The sequence below is a fragment of the Entelurus aequoreus genome, linkage group LG04 (assembly GCF_033978785.1).
Source record: "Entelurus aequoreus isolate RoL-2023_Sb linkage group LG04, RoL_Eaeq_v1.1, whole genome shotgun sequence".
Taxonomy (NCBI): Eukaryota; Metazoa; Chordata; class Actinopteri; order Syngnathiformes; family Syngnathidae; genus Entelurus; species Entelurus aequoreus.
Window position 1 is genome coordinate 30,035,709 of NC_084734.1, and position 21,868 is coordinate 30,057,576.

Here is a 21,868-nt window from a genome sequence, read left to right on the forward strand (position 1 = left end):
GCTGGGAATCAAAACTGGGTCTAATTGTTGGAAAGCAGCTATGCTAGCCGCTATACAAAAATGCTTGGTTCTTGGATAATTTTTTGCTTTGAAATTTCTAAAATGTAAAATAAACAATTAGAAATTGGCTGTTAAGTCCAGGTTTTTTGCTGATCAATAGTTGAGTAAAAACTTTCAACTGACTGGACGTTGCCAATATAATGCAAGTCATGCATTGGCCGGGAATCGAACCCGGGTCAACTGCTTGGAAGGCAGCTATGCTAACCACTATACCACCAATGCCTGGTATCTTGATACATTTTGCTTTGAAATTCTAAACTGTAAAATATACCATAGGAAATTGGCTGTTATCTCTGGTTTTTTTTTACTGATCAATAGTTAAGTAAAAACTTTTAACTGACTGGACATTGCCAAGATAACACAAGCCATGCATTAGCCGGAAACGGAACCCAGGTCAATTGCTTGGAAGGCAACTATGCTAGCCACTATTCCACCAATATTTAGTCCATGGACAATTGCTGCCTTGAAATTCTAAAATCTAGAATAAATTATAGGAAATTGGCTGCTATCATCTAAAATTAGCTGGGATCTCAGGGACGTTTGCTTATCAATGGTTGAGTAACAACTTTAAATGGACTGGACTTTACCAAAACAACTCAAGCAATGCACTGGTTGGGAATCAAAACTGGGTCTAATTGTTGGAAAGCAGCTATGCTAGCCGCTATACACCAATGCTTGGTTCTTGGATAATTTTTTGCTTAGAATTTTCTAAAATGTAAAATATACAATTAGAAATTGGCTGTTAAGTCTGGGTTTTTTTGCTAATCAATAGTTGAGTAAACATCTTCAACTGACTGGACTTTGCCAATGTAATGCAAGTTATGCATTGGCCGGGAATCGAACGCCGGTCAACTAATTGGAAGGCAGCTATACTAACCACTATACCACCAGAGCCTTGTACTTACATATTTTTGTCTTGAAATTCTAAAATGTAAAATTAACCATAGGAAATTGGCTGTTATCTCTGAATTTTTTGCTGATCCATAGTTAAGTAAAAACTTTCAACTGACTGGACATTGCCAAGATAACACAAGCAATGCATTGGCCGGAAACGGAAACCAGGTCAATTTCTTGGAAGGCATCTATGCTAGCCACTTTACCAATATTAAGTCCATGGACAATTGCTGCCTTGAAATTCTAAAATCTAAAACAAACCATAGGAAATTGGCTGCAATCATCTAAAATTAGCTGGAATCTCAGGGTTGTTTGCTTATCAATGGTTGAGTAACAACTTTAAACAGACTGGACGCTGCCAAAACAACTCAAGCCATGCACTGGCTGGGAATCAAAACTAGCCGCTATACAAAAATACTTGGTTTTTGGATAATTTTTTGTTTTGAAATTTCTAAAATGTAAAATAAACAATTAGAAATTGGCTGTTAAGTCCGGGTTTTTTGCTGATCAATAGTTGAGTAAAAACTTTCAACTGACTGGACGTTGCCAATATAACGCAAGTCATGCATTGGCCAGGAATCGAACCCGGGTCAACTGCTTGGAAGGCAGCTATGCTAACCACTATACCACCGTTGATAAATTTTGCATTAGAATTCTAAAATGTAAAATAAACCATAGGAAATTGGCTGTTATCTGTGGGTTTTTTGTTGATCAATAGTTAAGTAAAAACTTTCAACTGACAGGACTTTTCCAATATAATGCAAGTCATGCATTGGCCGGGAATGGAACTTGGGTCAACAGCTTGGAAGGCAGCTATGCTAAACACTATACCACCAACGCCTGGTTCTATGATAATTTTTGCTTTGAAATTCTGAAATGTAAAATAAACCATAGGAAATTGGCTATTATCTCTGGGTTTTTTGCTGATCAATAAATAAGTAAAAACTTTCAACTGACTGGACATTGCCAAGATAACACAAGCCATTCATTGGCCGGAAACGGAAGCCAGGTCAATTGCTTGGAAGGCAGCTATGCTAGCCACTATTTTACCAATATTAAGTCCATGGACAATTGCTGCCTTGAAATTCTTAAATCTAAAATACACCATAGGAAATTGGCTGCTATCATCTAAAATTAGCTGGAATCTCAGGGTCGTTTGCTTATCGATGGTTGAGTAACAAATTTAAACGGACTGGACGTTGCCAAAACAACTCAAGCCATGCAGTGGCTGGTAATCAAAACTAGGTCTAATTCTTGGAGGTCAGCTATGCTAGCCACTATACACAAATGCTTGGTTCCTGGGTAATTTTTTGCCTTGAAATTTCAAAAATGTAAAATAAACAATTAGAAATTGGCTGTTAAGTCAGGTGTTTTTGCTGATCAATAGTTGAGTAAAAACTTTCAATTGACTGGACGTTGCCAATATAATACAAGTCATGCATTGACCGGGAATCCAACACGGGTTTACTGCTTGGAAGGTAGCTATGCTAACCACTATACCACCAATGCCTTGTAATATGATAGTTTTTGCTTTGAATTTCTAAAATCTAAAATAAAGCATAGGAAATTGGCTGCTATCTCTGGGTTTTTTGCTGATCAATAGTTAAGTAAAAACTTTCAATTGACTGGACGTTGCCAAGATAACACAAGCCATTCATTGGCCGGAAACGGAACCCAGGTCAATTGCTTGGAAGGCAGCTATGCTAGCCACTTTTCCACCAATATTTAGTCCATGGACAATTGCTGCCTTGAAATTTTTAAATCTAAAATACACCATAGGAAATTGGCTGCTATCATCTGGAAGTAGCTGGAATCATATGGACTTTTGCTTATCAATGGTTGAGTAACAACTTTAAACAGACTGGAAATTGCCAAAACAACTCAAGCCATGCACTGGCTGGGAATGAAAACTGGGTCTAATTGTTGGAAGGCAGCTATGCTAGCCGCTATACACAAATGCTTGGTTCTTGGAGAATATTTTGCCTTGAAATTTATAAAATGTAAAATATACAATTAGAAATTGGCTGTTATGTCGGGGTTTTTTGCTGATCAATAGTTAACTAAATACTTTCAACTGACTGGATATTGCCAAGATAACACAAGCCATGCATTGGCCAGAAACGGAACCCAGGTCAATTGCTTGGAAGGCAGCTATGCTAGCCACATTTCCACCAATATTTAGTCCATGGACAATTGTTGCCTTGAAATTCTAAAATCTAAAATAAACCATAGGAATTTGGCTGCTATCATCTAAAATTAGCTGGAATCTCAGTGTCGTTTGCTTATCAATGGTTGAGTAACAACTTTAAACAGACTGGACGTTGCCAAAACAACTCAAGCCATGCACTGGCTGGGAATCAAAAATGGGTCTTTTTGTTGGAAAGCAGCTATGCTAGCCGATATACACAAATGCTTGGTTCTTGGATAATTTTTTTCCTTGAAATTTCTAAAATGTAAAATAAACAATTACAAATTAGCTGTTAAATCTGGGTTTTTGCTGATCAATAGTTGAGTATTAACTTTCAACTGACTGGACATTGCCAATATAATGCAAGTCATGCATTGGCCGGGAATCGAACCCAGGTCAACTGCTTGGAAGGCAGCTATGCTAGCCACTTTTCCACCAATATTTAGTCCATGGACAATTGCTGCCTTGAAATTTTTAAATCTAAAATACACCATAGGAAATTGGCTGCTATCATCTGGAAGTAGCTGGAATCATATGGACTTTTGCTTATCAATGGTTGAGTAACAACTTTAAACAGACTGGAAATTGCCAAAACAACTCAAGCCATGCACTGGCTGGGAATGAAAACTGGGTCTAATTGTTGGAAGGCAGCTATGCTAGCCGCTATACACAAATGCTTGGTTCTTGGAGAATATTTTGCCTTGAAATTTATAAAATGTAAAATATACAATTAGAAATTGGCTGTTATGTCGGGGTTTTTTGCTGATCAATAGTTAACTAAATACTTTCAACTGACTGGATATTGCCAAGATAACACAAGCCATGCATTGGCCAGAAACGGAACCCAGGTCAATTGCTTGGAAGGCAGCTATGCTAGCCACATTTCCACCAATATTTAGTCCATGGACAATTGTTGCCTTGAAATTCTAAAATCTAAAATAAACCATAGGAATTTGGCTGCTATCATCTAAAATTAGCTGGAATCTCAGTGTCGTTTGCTTATCAATGGTTGAGTAACAACTTTAAACAGACTGGACGTTGCCAAAACAACTCAAGCCATGCACTGGCTGGGAATCAAAAATGGGTCTTTTTGTTGGAAAGCAGCTATGCTAGCCGATATACACAAATGCTTGGTTCTTGGATAATTTTTTTCCTTGAAATTTCTAAAATGTAAAATAAACAATTACAAATTAGCTGTTAAATCTGGGTTTTTGCTGATCAATAGTTGAGTATTAACTTTCAACTGACTGGACATTGCCAATATAATGCAAGTCATGCATTGGCCGGGAATCGAACCCAGGTCAACTGCTTGGAAGGCAGCTATGCTAGCCACTTTTCCACCAATATTTAGTCCATGGACAATTGCTGCCTTGAAATTTTTAAATCTAAAATACACCATAGGAAATTGGCTGCTATCATCTGGAAGTAGCTGGAATCATATGGACTTTTGCTTATCAATGGTTGAGTAACAACTTTAAACAGACTGGAAATTGCCAAAACAACTCAAGCCATGCACTGGCTGGGAATGAAAACTGGGTCTAATTGTTGGAAGGCAGCTATGCTAGCCGCTATACACAAATGCTTGGTTCTTGGAGAATATTTTGCCTTGAAATTTATAAAATGTAAAATATACAATTAGAAATTGGCTGTTATGTCGGGGTTTTTTGCTGATCAATAGTTAACTAAATACTTTCAACTGACTGGATATTGCCAAGATAACACAAGCCATGCATTGGCCAGAAACGGAACCCAGGTCAATTGCTTGGAAGGCAGCTATGCTAGCCACATTTCCACCAATATTTAGTCCATGGACAATTGTTGCCTTGAAATTCTAAAATCTAAAATAAACCATAGGAATTTGGCTGCTATCATCTAAAATTAGCTGGAATCTCAGTGTCGTTTGCTTATCAATGGTTGAGTAACAACTTTAAACAGACTGGACGTTGCCAAAACAACTCAAGCCATGCACTGGCTGGGAATCAAAAATGGGTCTTTTTGTTGGAAAGCAGCTATGCTAGCCGCTATACACAAATGCTTGGTTCTTGGATAATTTTTTTCCTTGAAATTTCTAAAATGTAAAATAAACAATTACAAATTAGCTGTTAAATCTGGGTTTTTGCTGATCAATAGTTGAGTATTAACTTTCAACTGACTGGACATTGCCAATATAATGCAAGTCATGCATTGGCCGGGAATCGAACCCAGGTCAACTGCTTGGAAGGCAGCTATGCTAACCACTATACCACCAATGCCTGGTACTTACATAGTTTTTGCCTTGAAATTTTAAAATGTAAAATACACCGTAGAAAATTGGCTGTTATCTCTGGGTTTTTTGCTGATCAATAGTTAAGTAAAAACTTTCAACTGACTGGACATTGCCAAGATAACACAAGCCATGGATTGGCCGGAAGTGGAACCCAGCTGAACTGCTTGAAGGGCAGCTTTGCTAGCGACTATACCACCAAAATTTTGTCCTTGGGCAATTTTTGCCTTGAAATTCTAAGTTCTAAAATAAACCATAGGAAATTGGCTGATATCTCAGGTTTATTTTGCTGATCATTAGTTTAATGAGAACTTTCAACTGCCTGGACATTGCCAATATATTGCAAGCCATGAATTGGCCAGGAATCTACTCGGAAGGTAGCTATGCTGACCACTACACCACCAATGCCTGGTACTTACAAGATTTTTGTCTTAAAAATTCTAAAATGTAAAATTAACCATAGGAAATTGGCTGTTATCCTTGGGTTTTTTGCTGATCAATAGTTAAGTAAAAACTTTCAACTGACTGGACATTGCCAAAATAACACAAGCCATGCATTAGCCGGAAACGGAACCCAGGTCAATTGCTTGGAAGGCAGCTATGCTAGCCACTATTCCACCAATATTTAGCCCATGGACAATTGCTGCCTTGAAATTCTAAAATCTAAAATAAAACATACGAAATTGGCTGCTATCATCTAAAATTACCTGGAATCTCAGGGACGTTTGCTTATCAATGGTTGAGTAACAACTTTAAACAGACTGGACGCTGCCAAAAAACTCAAGCCACGCATTGGCTGGGAATCAAAACTAGCCGCTATACAAAAATGCTTGGTTCTTGGATAATTTTTTGCTTTGAAATTTCTAAAATGTAAAATAAACAATTAGAAATTGGCTGTTAAGTCCGGGTTTTTTGCTGATCAATAGTTGAGTAAAAACTTTCAACTGACTGGACTTGCCAATATAATGCAAGTCATGCATTGGCCGGGAATCAAACCCGGGTCAACTGCTTGGAAGGCAGCTATGCTAAACACTATACCACCAATGCCTGGTAAATAGGTAATTTTAGTCTTGAAATTCAAAAATGTAAAATTAACCATAGGAAATTGGATGTTATCTCTGGGTTTTTTGCTGATCAATAGTTAAGTAAAAACTTTCAATTGACTGGACATTGCCAAGATAACACAAGCAATGCATTGGCCGTTAACGGAACCCAGGTCAATTGCTTTGAAGGCAGCTATGCTGGCCACTTTTCCATTAATATTTAGATTTGAATTCTATCCTTGAAATTTCTAAAATGCAAAATATACAATTAGAAATTGAATGTTAAGTCTGGGTTTTTTGCTGATCAATAGTTAAGTAAATACTTTCAACTGACTGGATATTGCCAAGATAACACAAGCCATGCATTGGCCGGAAACGGAACCCAGGTCAATTGCTTGGAAGGCAGCTATGCTAGCCACTTTTCCACCAATATTTAGTCCATGGACAATTGCTGCCTTAAAATTCTAAAATCTAAAATACACCATAGGAAATTGGCTGCAATCATCTAAAATTAGCTGGAATCTCAGGGTTGTTTGCTTATCAATGGTTGAGTAACAACTTTAAACAGACTGGACGTTGCCAAAACAACTCAAGCCATGCACTGGCTGGGAATCAAAACTGGGTTTAATTGTTGGAAGGCAGCTATGCTAGTCGCTATACACAGATACTTGGTTTTTGGATAATTTTTTGTTTTGAAATTTGTAAAATGTAAAATAAACAATTAGAAATTGGCTTTTAAGTCCGGGTTTTTTGCTGATCAATAAATGAGTAAAAACATTCAACTGACTGGACGTTGCCAATATAATGCAAGTCATGCATTGGCCGGAAATCGAACCCAGGTCAACTGCTTGGAAGGTAGCTATGCTAACCACTATTCCACCAATGCCTGGTAATTAGGTAATTTTAGACTTGAAATTCTAAAATGTAAAATTAACCATAGGAAATTGGCTGTTATCTCTGGGTTTTTTGCTGATCAATAGTTAAGTAAAAACTTTCAACTGACTGGATATTGCCAAGATAACACAAGCAATGCATTGGCCGTTAACGGAACCCAGGTCAATTGCTTGGAAGGCAGCTATGCTGGCCACATTTCCAACAATATTTGGTCCATGGACAATTGCTGCCTTGAAATTCTAAAAATCTAAAATACACCATATGAAATTGGCTGCTATCATCTAAAATTAGCTGGAATCTCAGGGACATTTGCTTATCAATGGTTGAGTAACAACTTTAAACGGACTGGATTTTGCCAAAACAACCCAAGCCATGCACTGGCTGGGAATCAAAACTGGGTTTAATTGTTGGAAGGCAGCTATGCTAGCTGCTATACACAAATACTTGGTTCTTGGATAATTTTTTCCCTTGAAATTTCTAAAATGTAAAATAAACAATTAGAAATTAGCTGTTAAATCTGGGTTTTTGCTGCTCAATAGTTGAATAAAAACTTTCAACTGACTGGACGTTGCCAATATAATGCAGGTCATGCATTGGCCGGGAATCGAACCCAGGTCAACTGCTTGGAAGGCAGCTATGCTAACCACTATACCACCAATGCCTAGTGATTAGGTCATTTTAGATTTGAAATTCTAAAATGTAAAATTAACCATAGGAAATTGGCTGTTATCTCTGGGTTTTTTGCTGATCAATAGTTAAGTAAAAACTTTCAACTGACTGGATATTGCCAAGATAACACAAGCAGTGCATTGGCCGTTAACAGAACCGAGGCCCATTGCTTGGAAGGCAGCTATGCTAGCCACTTTTCCACCAATATTTAGTCCATGGACAATTGCTGCCTTGAAATTCTAAAATCTGAAATGCACCATATGAAATTGGCTGCTATCATCTAAAATTAGCTGGAATCTCAGGGACGTTTGCTTATCAATGGTTGAGTAACAACTTTAAACGGACTGGATTTTGCCAAAACAACCCAAGCCATGCACTGGCTGGGAATCAAAACTGGGTCTAATTGTTGGAAAGCAGCTATGCTAGCCGCTATACACCAATGCTTGGTTCTTGGATAATTTTTTTCCTTGAAATTTCTAAAATGCAAAATATACAATTAGAAATTGGCTGTTAAGTCTGGGTTTTTTGCTGATCAATAGTTGAGTAAAAACTTTCAACTGACTGGACGTTGCCAATATAATGCAAGTCATGCATTGGCCGCGAATCGAACCCAGGTCAACTGCTTGGAAGGCCGCTATGCTAACCACTATACCACACATGCCTAGTAATTAGGTACTTTTAGATTTGAAATTCTAAAATGTAAAATTAACCATAGGAAATTGGCTGTTATCTCTGGGTTTTTTGCTGATCAATAGTTAAGTAAAAACTTTCAACTGACTGGATATTGCCAAGATAACACAAGCAGTGCATTGGCCGTTAACGGAACCGAGGCCCATTGCTTGGAAGGCAGCTATGCTGGCCACATTTCCAACAATATTTGGTCCATGGACAATTGCTGCCTTGAAATTCTAAAAATCTAAAATACACCATATGAAATTGGCTGCAATCATCTAAAATTAGCTGGAATCTCAGGGACATTTGCTTATCAATGGTTAAGTAACAACTTTAAACGGACTGGATTTTGCCAAAACAACCCAAGCCATGCACTGGCTGGGAATCAAAACTGGGTTTAATTGTTGGAAGGCAGCTTTGCTAGCCGCTATACACAAATACTTGGTTCTTGGATAATTTTTTTCCTTGAAATTTGAAAAATGTAAAATAAACAATTAGAAATTAGCTGTTAAATCTGGGTTTTTGCTGCTCAATAGTTGAGTAAAAACTTTCAACTGACTGGATGTTGCCAATATAATGCAAGTCATGCATTGGCCGCGAATCGAACCCAGGTCAACTGCTTGGAAGGCCGCTATGCTAACCACTATACCACAAATGCCTAGTAATTAGGTAATTTTAGATTTGAAATTCTAAAATGTAAAATTAACCATAGGAAATTGGCTGTTAAGTCTGGGTTTTTTGCTGATCAATAGTTAAGTAAAAACTTTCAACTGACTGGATATTGCCAAGATAACACAAGCAATGCATTGGCCGTTAACGGAACCCAGGTCCATTGCTTGGAAGGCATTTATGCTGGCCACATTTCCAACAATATTTGGTCCATGGACAATTGCTGCCTTGAAATTCTAAAAATCTAAAATACACCATATGAAATTGGCTGCTATCATCTAAAATTAGCTGGAATCTCAGGGACATTTGCTTATCAATGGTTGAGTAACAACTTTAAACGGACTGGATTTTGCCAAAACAACCCAAGCCATGCACTGGCTGGGAATCAAAACTGGGTCTATTTGTTGGAAAGCAGCTATGCTAGCCGCTATACACCAATGCTTGGTTCTTGGATAATTGTTTTCTTTGAAATTTCTAAAATTTAAAATAAACAATTAGAAATAGGCTGTTGAGTCCGGGTTTTTTGCTGATAAATAGTTAAGTAAAAACTTTCAACTGACTGGACTTGCCAATTTAATTCAAGTCATGCATTGGCCGGGAATCGAACCCGGGTCAACTGCTTGGAAGGCAGCTATGCTAACCACTATACCACCAATGCCTGGTATTAAGATTATTTTGGTCTTGAAATTCTAAAATGTAAAATTAACCATAGGAAATTGGCTGTTAAGTTTGGGTTTTTTGCTGATAAATAGTTAAGTAAAAACTTTCAACTGACTGGACATTTCCAAGATAACACAAGCCATGCATTGGCCGTTAACGGAACCCAGGTCAATTGCTTGGAAGGCAGCTATGCTGGCCACATTTCCAACAATATTTGGTCCATGGACAATTGCTGCCTTGAAATTCTAAAAATCTAAAATACACCATATGAAATTGGCTGCTATCATCTAAAATTAGCTGGAATCTCAGGGACATTTGCTTATCAATGGTTGAGTAACAACTTTAAACGGACTGGATTTTGCCAAAACAACCCAAGCCATGCACTGGCTGGGAATCAAAACTGGGTCTAATTGTTGGAAAGCAGCTATGCTAGCCGCTATACACCAATGCTTGGTTCTTGGATAATTTTTTTCTTTGAAATTTCTAAAATTTAAAATAAACAATTAGAAATAGGCTGTTGAGTCCGGGTTTTTTGCTGATCAATATTTAAGTAAAAACTTTCAACTGACTGGACTTGCCAATTTAATTCAAGTCATGCATTGGCCGGGAATAGAACCCGGGTCAACTGCTTGGAAGGCAGCTATGCTAACCACTATACCACCAATGCCTGGTAATAAGATTATTTTGGTCTTGAAATTCTAAAATGTAAAATTGACCATAGGAAATTGGCTGTTAAGTTTGGGTTTTTTGCTGATAAATAGTTAAGTAAAAACTTTCAACTGACTGGACATTTCCAAGATAACACAAGCCATGCATTGGCCGTTAACGGAACCCAGGTCAATTGCTTGGAAGGCATCTATGCTAGCCACTTTTCCACCAATATTTAGTCCATGGACAATTGCTGCCTTAAAAATTCTAAAATCTAAAATACACCATAGGAAATTGGCTGCCATCATCTAAAATTAGCTGGAATCTCAGGGACGTTTGCTTATCAATGGTTGAGTAACAACTTTAAACAGACTGGATTTTGCCAAAACAACCCAAGCCATGCACTGGCTGGGAATCAAAACTGGGTTTAATTGTTGGAAGGCAGCTATGCTAGCCACTATACACAAATACTTGGTTCTTGGATAATTTTTTTCCTTGAAATTTCTAAAATGTAAAATAAACAATTATAAATTAGCTGTTAAATCTGGGTTTTTTGCTGATCAATAGTTAAGTAAAAACTTTCAACTGACTGGACATTGCCAAAATAACACAAGCAATGCATTGGCCGTTAACGGAACCCAGGTCAATTGCTTTGAAGGCAGCTATGCTAGCCACTTTTCCATTAATATTTAGTCCATGGACAATTACTGCCTTGAAATTCTAAAATCTAAAATACACCATAAGAAATTGGCTGCTATCATCTAAAATTAGCTGGAATCTCAGGGTTGTTTGCTTATCAATGGTTGAGTAACAACTTTAAACAGACTGGACGCTGCCAAAACAACTCAAGCCATGCACTGGCTGGGAATCAAAACTGGGTTTAATTGTTGGAAGGCAGCTATGCTAGCCGCTATACACAAATACTTGGTTTTTGGATAATTTTTTGTTTTGAAATTTCTAAAATGTAAAATAAACAATTAGAAATTGGCTGTTAAGTCTGGGTTTTTTGCTGACCAATAGTTGAGTAAAAGCTTTCAACTGACTGGACGTTGCCAATACAATGCAAGTCATGCATTGGCCGGGAATCGAACCCAGGCCAATTGCTTGGAAGGCAGCTATGCTAACCACTATACCACCAATGCCTAGTAATTAGATTATTTTAGATTTGAAATTCTAAAATGTAAAATTAACCATAGGAAATTGGCTGTTATCTCTGGGTTTTTTGCTGATCAATAGTTAAGTAAAAACTTTCAACTGACTGGATATTGCCAAGATAACACAAGCAGTGCATTGGCCGTTAACGGAACCGAGGTCCATTGCTTGGAAGGCAGCTATGCTGGCCACATTTCCAACAATATTTGGTCCATGGACAATTGCTGCCTTGAAATTCTAAAAATCTAAAATACACCATATGAAATTGGCTGCAATCATCTAAAATTAGCTGGAATCTCAGGGTTGTTTGCTTATCAATGGTTGAGTAACAACTTTAAACAGACTGGACGTTGCCAAAACAACTCAAGCCATGCACTGGCTGGGAATCAACACTGGGTTTAATTGTTGGAAGGCAGCTATGCTAGCCGCTATACACAGATACTTGGTTTTTGGATAATTTTTTGTTTTGAAATTTGAAAAATGTAAAATAAACAATTAGAAATTGGCTTTTAAGTCCGGGTTTTTTGCTGATCAATAAATGAGTAAAAACTTTCAACTGACTGGACTTGCCAATATAATGCTAGTCATGCATTGGCCGGGAATCGAACCCAGGTCAACTGCTTGGAAGGCAGCTATGCTAACCACTATACCACCAATGCCTGGTAATCAGGTAATTTTAGATGTGAAATTCTAAAATGTAAAATTAACCATAGGAAATTGGCTGTTATCTCTGGGTTTTTTGCTGATCAATAGTTAAGTAAAAACTTTCAACTGACTGGATATTGCCAAGATAACACAAGCAATGCATTGGCCGTTAACGGAACCCAGGTCAATTGCTTGGAAGGCAGCTATGCTGGCCACATTTCCAACAATATTTGGTCCATGGACAATTGCTGCCTTGAAATTCTAAAAATCTAAAATACACCATATGAAATTGGCTGCTATCATCTAAAATTAGCTGGAATCTCAGGGACATTTGCTTATCAATGGTTGAGTAACAACTTTAAACGGACTGGATTTTGCCAAAACAACCCAAGCCATGCACTGGCTGGGAATCAAAACTGGGTCTAATTGTTGGAAAGCAGCTATGCTAGCCGCTATACACCAATGCTTGGTTCTTGGATAATTTTTTTCTTTGAAATTTCTAAAATTTAAAATAAACAATTAGAAATAGGCTGTTGAGTCCGGGTTTTTTGCTGATCAATAGTTAAGTAAAAACTTTCAACTGACTGGACTTGCCAATATAATTCAAGTCATGCATTGGCCGGGAATCGAACCCGGGTCAACTGCTTGGAAGGCAGCTATGCTAACCACTATACCACCAATGCCTGGTAATAAGATTATTTTGGTCTTGAAATTCTAAAAGGTAAAATTAACCATTGGAAATTGGCTGTTAAGTTTGGGTTTTTTGCTGATAAATAGTTAAGTAAAAACTTTCAACTGACTGGACATTGCCAAGATAACACAAGCCATGCATTGGCCGTTAACGGAACCCAGGTCAATTGCTTTGAAAGCATCTATGCTAGCCACTTTTCCACCAATATTTAGTCCATGGACAATTGCTGCCTTAAAAATTCTAAAATCTAAAATACACCATAGGAAATTGGCTGCCATCATCTAAAATTAGCTGGAATCTCAGGGACGTTTGCTTATCAATGGTTGAGTAACAACTTTAAACGGACTGGATTTTGCCAAAACAACCCAAGCCATGCACTGGCTGGGAATCAAAACTGGGTTTAATTGTTGGAAGGCAGCTATGCTAGCTGCTATACACAAATACTTGGTTCTTGGATAATTTTTTTCCTTGAAATTTCTAAAATGTAAAATAAACAATTAGAAATTAGCTGTTAAATCTGGGTTTTTGCTGCTCAATAGTTGAGTAAAAACTTTCAACTGACTGGACGTTGCCAATATAATGTAAGTCATGCATTGGCCGGGAATCGAACCCAGGTCAACTGCTTGGAAGGCAGCTATGCTAACCACTATACCACCAATGCCTAGTGATTAGGTAATTTTAGATTTGAAATTCTAAAATGTAAAATTAACCATAGGAAATTGGCTGTTATCTCTGGGTTTTTTGCTGATCAATAGTTAAGTAAAAACTTTCAACTGACTGGATATTGCCAAGATAACACAAGCAGTGCATTGGCCGTTAACGGAACCGAGGTCCATTGCTTGGAAGGCAGCTGTGCTAGCCACTTTTCCACCAATATTTAGTCCATGGACAATTGCTGCCTTGAAATTCTAAAATCTGAAATGCACCATATGAAATTGGCTGCTATCATCTAAAATTAGCTGGAATCTCAGGGACGTTTGCTTATCAATGGTTGAGTAACAACTTTAAACGGACTGGATTTTGCCAAAACAACCCAAGCCATGCACTGGCTGGGAATCAAAACTGGGTCTAATTGTTGGAAAGCAGCTATGCTAGCCGCTATACACCAATGCTTGGTTCTTGGATAATTTTTTTCCTTGAAATTTCTAAAATGCAAAATATACAATTAGAAATTGGCTGTTAAGTCTGGGTTTTTTGCTGATCAATAGATAAGTAAATACTTTGAACTGACTGGATATTGCCAAGATAACACAAGCCATGCATTGGCCGGAAACGGAACCCAGGTCAATTGCTTGGAAGGCAGCTATGCTAGCCACTTTTCCACCAATATTTAGTCCATGGACAATTGCTGCCTTAAAATTCTAAAATCTAAAATACACCATAGGAAATTGGCTGCGATCATCTAAAATTAGCTGGAATCTCAGGGTTGTTTGCTTATCAATGGTTGAGTAACAACTTTAAACAGACTGGACGTTGCCAAAACAACTCAAGCCATGCACTGGCTGGGAATCAAAACTGGGTTTGATTGTTGGAAGGCAGCTATGCTAGCCGCTATACACAGATACTTGGTTTTTGGATAATTTTTTGTTTTGAAATTTGTAAAATGTAAAATAAACAATTAGAAATTGGCTTTTAAGTCCGGGTTTTTTGCTGATCAATAAATGAGTAAAAACTTTCAACTGACTGCACTTGCCAATATAATGCAAGTCATGCATTGGCCGGGAATCGAACCCAGGTCAACTGCTTGGAAGGCAGCTATGCTAACCACTATACCACCAATGCCTGTTAATTAGGTAATTTTAGATTTGAAATTCTAAAATGTAAAATTAACCATAGGAAATTGGCTGTTATCTCTGGGTTTTTTGCTGATCAATAGTTAAGTAAAAACTTTCAACTGACTGGATATTGCCAAGATAACACAAGCAGTGCATTGGCCGTTAACGGAACCGAGGTCCATTGCTTGGAAGGCAGCTATGCTGGCCACATTTCCAACAATATTTGGTCCATGGACAATTGCTGCCTTGAAATTATAAAAATCTAAAATACACCATATGAAATTGGCTGCTATCATCTAAAATTAGCTGGAATCTCAGGGACATTTGCTTATCAATGGTTGAGTAAAAACTTTAAACGGACTGGATTTTGCCAAAACAACCCAAGCCATGCACTGGCTGGGAATCAAAACTGGGTCTAATTGTTGGAAAGCAGCTATGCTAGCCGCTATACACCAATGCTTGGTTCTTGGATAATTTTTTTCCTTGAAATTTCTAACATGTAAAATATACAATTAGAAATTGGCTGTTAAGTCTGGGTTTTTTGCTGATCAATAGATAAGTAAATACTTTGAACTGACTGGATATTGCCAAGATAACACAAGCCATGCATTGGCCGGAAACGGAAGCCAGGTCAATTGCTTGGAAGACAGCTATGCTAGCCACTTTTCCACCAATATTTAGTCCATGGACAATTGCTGCCTTAAAATTCTAAAATCTAAAATACACCATAGGAAATTGGCTGCAATCATCTAAAATTAGCTGGAATCTCAGGGTTGTTTGCTTATCAATGGTTGAGTAACAACTTTAAACGGACTGGATTTTGCCAAAACAACCCAAGCCATGCACTGGCTGGGAATCAAAACTGGGTTTAATTGTTGGAAGGCAGCTATAATAGCCGCTATACACAGATACTTGGTTTTTGGATAATTTTTTGTTTTGAAATTTGTAAAATATAAAATAAACAATTAGAAATTGGCTTTTAAGTCCGGGTTTTTTGCTGATCAATAAATGAGTAAAAACTTTCAACTGACTGGACTTGCCAAGATAACACAAGCAATGCATTGGCCGTTAATGGAACCCAGGTCAATTGCTTGGAAGGCAGCTATGCTGGCCACATTTCCAACAATATTTGGTCCATGGACAATTGCTGCCTTGAAATTCTAAAAATCTAAAATACACCATATGAAATTGGCTGCTATCATCTAAAATTAGCTGGAATCTCAGGGACATTTGCTTATCAATGGTTGAGTAACAACTTTAAACGGACTGGATTTTGCCAAAACAACCCAAGCCATGCACTGGCTGGGAATCAAAACTGGGTCTAATTGTTGGAAAGCAGCTATGCTAGCCGCTATACACCAATGCTTGGTTCTTGGATAATTTTTTTCTTTGAAATTTCTAAAATTTAAAATAAACAATTAGAAATAGGCTGTTGAGTCCGGGTTTTTTGCTGATCAATAGTTAAGTAAAAACTTTCAACTGACTGGACTTGCCAATATAATTCAAGTCATGCATTGGCCGGGAATCGAACCCGGGTCAACTGCTTGGAAGGCAGCTATGCTAACCACTATAGCACCAATGCCTGGTAATAAGATTATTTTGGTCTTGAAATTCTAAAAGGTAAAATTAACCATTGGAAATTGGCTGTTAAGTCTGGGTTTTTTGCTGATAAATAGTTAAGTAAAAACTTTCAACTGACTGGACATTGCCAAGATAACACAAGCCATGCATTGGCCGTTAACGGAACCCAGGTCAATTGCTTGGAAGGCAGCTATGCTGGCCACATTTCCAACAATATTTGGTCCATGGACAATTGCTGCCTTGAAATTCTAAAAATCTAAAATACACCATATGAAATTGGCTGCTATCATCTAAAATTAGCTGGAATCTCAGGGACATTTGCTTATCAATGGTTGAGTAACAACTTTAAACGGACTGGATTTTGCCAAAACAACCCAAGCCATGCACTGGCTGGGAATCAAAACTGGGTTTAATTGTTGGAAGGCAGCTATGCTAGCTGCTATACACAAATACTTGGTTCTTGGATAATTTTTTCCCTTGAAATTTCTAAAATGTAAAATAAACAATTAGAAATTAGCTGTTAAATCTGGGTTTTTGCTGCTCAATAGTTGAATAAAAACTTTCAACTGACTGGACGTTGCCAATATAATGCAGGTCATGCATTGGCCGGGAATCGAACCCAGGTCAACTGCTTGGAAGGCAGCTATGCTAACCACTATACCACCAATGCCTAGTGATTAGGTCATTTTAGATTTGAAATTCTAAAATGTAAAATTAACCATAGGAAATTGGCTGTTATCTCTGGGTTTTTTGCTGATCAATAGTTAAGTAAAAACTTTCAACTGACTGGATATTGCCAAGATAACACAAGCAGTGCATTGGCCGTTAACAGAACCGAGGCCCATTGCTTGGAAGGCAGCTATGCTAGCCACTTTTCCACCAATATTTAGTCCATGGACAATTGCTGCCTTGAAATTCTAAAATCTGAAATGCACCATATGAAATTGGCTGCTATCATCTAAAATTAGCTGGAATCTCAGGGACGTTTGCTTATCAATGGTTGAGTAACAACTTTAAACGGACTGGATTTTGCCAAAACAACCCAAGCCATGCACTGGCTGGGAATCAAAACTGGGTCTAATTGTTGGAAAGCAGCTATGCTAGCCGCTATACACCAATGCTTGGTTCTTGGATAATTTTTTTCCTTGAAATTTCTAAAATGCAAAATATACAATTAGAAATTGGCTGTTAAGTCTGGGTTTTTTGCTGATCAATAGTTGAGTAAAAACTTTCAACTGACTGGACGTTGCCAATATAATGCAAGTCATGCATTGGCCGCGAATCGAACCCAGGTCAACTGCTTGGAAGGCCGCTATGCTAACCACTATACCACACATGCCTAGTAATTAGGTACTTTTAGATTTGAAATTCTAAAATGTAAAATTAACCATAGGAAATTGGCTGTTATCTCTGGGTTTTTTGCTGATCAATAGTTAAGTAAAAACTTTCAACTGACTGGATATTGCCAAGATAACACAAGCAGTGCATTGGCCGTTAACGGAACCGAGGCCCATTGCTTGGAAGGCAGCTATGCTGGCCACATTTCCAACAATATTTGGTCCATGGACAATTGCTGCCTTGAAATTCTAAAAATCTAAAATACACCATATGAAATTGGCTGCAATCATCTAAAATTAGCTGGAATCTCAGGGACATTTGCTTATCAATGGTTAAGTAACAACTTTAAACGGACTGGATTTTGCCAAAACAACCCAAGCCATGCACTGGCTGGGAATCAAAACTGGGTTTAATTGTTGGAAGGCAGCTTTGCTAGCCGCTATACACAAATACTTGGTTCTTGGATAATTTTTTTCCTTGAAATTTGAAAAATGTAAAATAAACAATTAGAAATTAGCTGTTAAATCTGGGTTTTTGCTGCTCAATAGTTGAGTAAAAACTTTCAACTGACTGGATGTTGCCAATATAATGCAAGTCATGCATTGGCCGCGAATCGAACCCAGGTCAACTGCTTGGAAGGCCGCTATGCTAACCACTATACCACAAATGCCTAGTAATTAGGTAATTTTAGATTTGAAATTCTAAAATGTAAAATTAACCATAGGAAATTGGCTGTTAAGTCTGGGTTTTTTGCTGATCAATAGTTAAGTAAAAACTTTCAACTGACTGGATATTGCCAAGATAACACAAGCAATGCATTGGCCGTTAACGGAACCCAGGTCCATTGCTTGGAAGGCATTTATGCTGGCCACATTTCCAACAATATTTGGTCCATGGACAATTGCTGCCTTGAAATTCTAAAAATCTAAAATACACCATATGAAATTGGCTGCTATCATCTAAAATTAGCTGGAATCTCAGGGACATTTGCTTATCAATGGTTGAGTAACAACTTTAAACGGACTGGATTTTGCCAAAACAACCCAAGCCATGCACTGGCTGGGAATCAAAACTGGGTCTATTTGTTGGAAAGCAGCTATGCTAGCCGCTATACACCAATGCTTGGTTCTTGGATAATTGTTTTCTTTGAAATTTCTAAAATTTAAAATAAACAATTAGAAATAGGCTGTTGAGTCCGGGTTTTTTGCTGATAAATAGTTAAGTAAAAACTTTCAACTGACTGGACTTGCCAATTTAATTCAAGTCATGCATTGGCCGGGAATCGAACCCGGGTCAACTGCTTGGAAGGCAGCTATGCTAACCACTATACCACCAATGCCTGGTATTAAGATTATTTTGGTCTTGAAATTCTAAAATGTAAAATTAACCATAGGAAATTGGCTGTTAAGTTTGGGTTTTTTGCTGATAAATAGTTAAGTAAAAACTTTCAACTGACTGGACATTTCCAAGATAACACAAGCCATGCATTGGCCGTTAACGGAACCCAGGTCAATTGCTTGGAAGGCAGCTATGCTGGCCACATTTCCAACAATATTTGGTCCATGGACAATTGCTGCCTTGAAATTCTAAAAATCTAAAATACACCATATGAAATTGGCTGCTATCATCTAAAATTAGCTGGAATCTCAGGGACATTTGCTTATCAATGGTTGAGTAACAACTTTAAACGGACTGGATTTTGCCAAAACAACCCAAGCCATGCACTGGCTGGGAATCAAAACTGGGTCTAATTGTTGGAAAGCAGCTATGCTAGCCGCTATACACCAATGCTTGGTTCTTGGATAATTTTTTTCTTTGAAATTTCTAAAATTTAAAATAAACAATTAGAAATAGGCTGTTGAGTCCGGGTTTTTTGCTGATCAATATTTAAGTAAAAACTTTCAACTGACTGGACTTGCCAATTTAATTCAAGTCATGCATTGGCCGGGAATAGAACCCGGGTCAACTGCTTGGAAGGCAGCTATGCTAACCACTATACCACCAATGCCTGGTAATAAGATTATTTTGGTCTTGAAATTCTAAAATGTAAAATTGACCATAGGAAATTGGCTGTTAAGTTTGGGTTTTTTGCTGATAAATAGTTAAGTAAAAACTTTCAACTGACTGGACATTTCCAAGATAACACAAGCCATGCATTGGCCGTTAACGGAACCCAGGTCAATTGCTTGGAAGGCATCTATGCTAGCCACTTTTCCACCAATATTTAGTCCATGGACAATTGCTGCCTTAAAAATTCTAAAATCTAAAATACACCATAGGAAATTGGCTGCCATCATCTAAAATTAGCTGGAATCTCAGGGACGTTTGCTTATCAATGGTTGAGTAACAACTTTAAACAGACTGGATTTTGCCAAAACAACCCAAGCCATGCACTGGCTGGGAATCAAAACTGGGTTTAATTGTTGGAAGGCAGCTATGCTAGCCACTATACACAAATACTTGGTTCTTGGATAATTTTTTTCCTTGAAATTTCTAAAATGTAAAATAAACAATTATAAATTAGCTGTTAAATCTGGGTTTTTTGCTGATCAATAGTTAAGTAAAAACTTTCAACTGACTGGACATTGCCAAAATAACACAAGCAATGCATTGGCCGTTAACGGAACCCAGGTCAATTGCTTTGAAGGCAGCTATGCTAGCCACTTTTCCATTAATATTTAGTCCATGGACAATTACTGCCTTGAAATTCTAAAATCTAAAATACACCATAAGAAATTGGCTGCTATCATCTAAAATTAGCTGGAATCTCAGGGTTGTTTGCTTATCAATGGTTGAGTAACAACTTTAAACAGACTGGACGCTGCCAAAACAACTCAAGCCATGCACTGGCTGGGAATCAAAACTGGGTTTAATTGTTGGAAGGCAGCTATGCTAGCCGCTATACACAAATACTTGGTTTTTGGATAATTTTTTGTTTTGAAATTTCTAAAATGTAAAATAAACAATTAGAAATTGGCTGTTAAGTCTGGGTTTTTTGCTGACCAATAGTTGAGTAAAAGCTTTCAACTGACTGGACGTTGCCAATACAATGCAAGTCATGCATTGGCCGGGAATCGAACCCAGGCCAATTGCTTGGAAGGCAGCTATGCTAACCACTATACCACCAATGCCTAGTAATTAGATTATTTTAGATTTGAAATTCTAAAATGTAAAATTAACCATAGGAAATTGGCTGTTATCTCTGGGTTTTTTGCTGATCAATAGTTAAGTAAAAACTTTCAACTGACTGGATATTGCCAAGATAACACAAGCAGTGCATTGGCCGTTAACGGAACCGAGGTCCATTGCTTGGAAGGCAGCTATGCTGGCCACATTTCCAACAATATTTGGTCCATGGACAATTGCTGCCTTGAAATTCTAAAAATCTAAAATACACCATATGAAATTGGCTGCAATCATCTAAAATTAGCTGGAATCTCAGGGTTGTTTGCTTATCAATGGTTGAGTAACAACTTTAAACAGACTGGACGTTGCCAAAACAACTCAAGCCATGCACTGGCTGGGAATCAACACTGGGTTTAATTGTTGGAAGGCAGCTATGCTAGCCGCTATACACAGATACTTGGTTTTTGGATAATTTTTTGTTTTGAAATTTGAAAAATGTAAAATAAACAATTAGAAATTGGCTTTTAAGTCCGGGTTTTTTGCTGATCAATAAATGAGTAAAAACTTTCAACTGACTGGACTTGCCAATATAATGCTAGTCATGCATTGGCCGGGAATCGAACCCAGGTCAACTGCTTGGAAGGCAGCTATGCTAACCACTATACCACCAATGCCTGGTAATCAGGTAATTTTAGATGTGAAATTCTAAAATGTAAAATTAACCATAGGAAATTGGCTGTTATCTCTGGGTTTTTTGCTGATCAATAGTTAAGTAAAAACTTTCAACTGACTGGATATTGCCAAGATAACACAAGCAATGCATTGGCCGTTAACGGAACCCAGGTCAATTGCTTGGAAGGCAGCTATGCTGGCCACATTTCCAACAATATTTGGTCCATG

At 37.7% G+C, this 21,868-nt stretch overlaps 11 non-coding genes across 11 annotated transcripts; all 11 read right to left on the reverse strand.

The window, feature by feature from the left end:
• Positions 1 to 210: 210 nt before the first annotated feature.
• On the reverse strand, positions 211 to 282 carry trnag-ucc (transfer RNA glycine (anticodon UCC)). The gene has a single exon. It is a non-coding gene; the product is annotated as a tRNA-Gly (tRNA).
• A 5,040-nt stretch (positions 283 to 5,322) lies between these two features.
• On the reverse strand, positions 5,323 to 5,394 carry trnag-ucc (transfer RNA glycine (anticodon UCC)). Its single transcript has one exon. It is a non-coding gene; the product is annotated as a tRNA-Gly (tRNA).
• A 2,537-nt stretch (positions 5,395 to 7,931) lies between these two features.
• Positions 7,932 to 8,003, reverse strand: trnag-ucc (transfer RNA glycine (anticodon UCC)). Its single transcript has one exon. It is a non-coding gene; the product is annotated as a tRNA-Gly (tRNA).
• A 1,935-nt stretch (positions 8,004 to 9,938) lies between these two features.
• On the reverse strand, positions 9,939 to 10,010 carry trnag-ucc (transfer RNA glycine (anticodon UCC)). Its single transcript has one exon. It is a non-coding gene; the product is annotated as a tRNA-Gly (tRNA).
• A 2,389-nt stretch (positions 10,011 to 12,399) lies between these two features.
• trnag-ucc (transfer RNA glycine (anticodon UCC)) lies at positions 12,400 to 12,471 on the reverse strand. Its single transcript has one exon. It is a non-coding gene; the product is annotated as a tRNA-Gly (tRNA).
• Positions 12,472 to 13,068: 597 nt separating this feature from the next.
• On the reverse strand, positions 13,069 to 13,140 carry trnag-ucc (transfer RNA glycine (anticodon UCC)). Its single transcript has one exon. It is a non-coding gene; the product is annotated as a tRNA-Gly (tRNA).
• Positions 13,141 to 13,737: 597 nt separating this feature from the next.
• Positions 13,738 to 13,809, reverse strand: trnag-ucc (transfer RNA glycine (anticodon UCC)). The gene has a single exon. It is a non-coding gene; the product is annotated as a tRNA-Gly (tRNA).
• Positions 13,810 to 14,858: 1,049 nt separating this feature from the next.
• trnag-ucc (transfer RNA glycine (anticodon UCC)) lies at positions 14,859 to 14,930 on the reverse strand. Its single transcript has one exon. It is a non-coding gene; the product is annotated as a tRNA-Gly (tRNA).
• A 2,172-nt stretch (positions 14,931 to 17,102) lies between these two features.
• trnag-ucc (transfer RNA glycine (anticodon UCC)) lies at positions 17,103 to 17,174 on the reverse strand. Its single transcript has one exon. It is a non-coding gene; the product is annotated as a tRNA-Gly (tRNA).
• A 1,935-nt stretch (positions 17,175 to 19,109) lies between these two features.
• trnag-ucc (transfer RNA glycine (anticodon UCC)) lies at positions 19,110 to 19,181 on the reverse strand. The gene has a single exon. It is a non-coding gene; the product is annotated as a tRNA-Gly (tRNA).
• A 2,389-nt stretch (positions 19,182 to 21,570) lies between these two features.
• On the reverse strand, positions 21,571 to 21,642 carry trnag-ucc (transfer RNA glycine (anticodon UCC)). Its single transcript has one exon. It is a non-coding gene; the product is annotated as a tRNA-Gly (tRNA).
• Between the last annotated feature and the right edge of the window lie 226 nt (positions 21,643 to 21,868).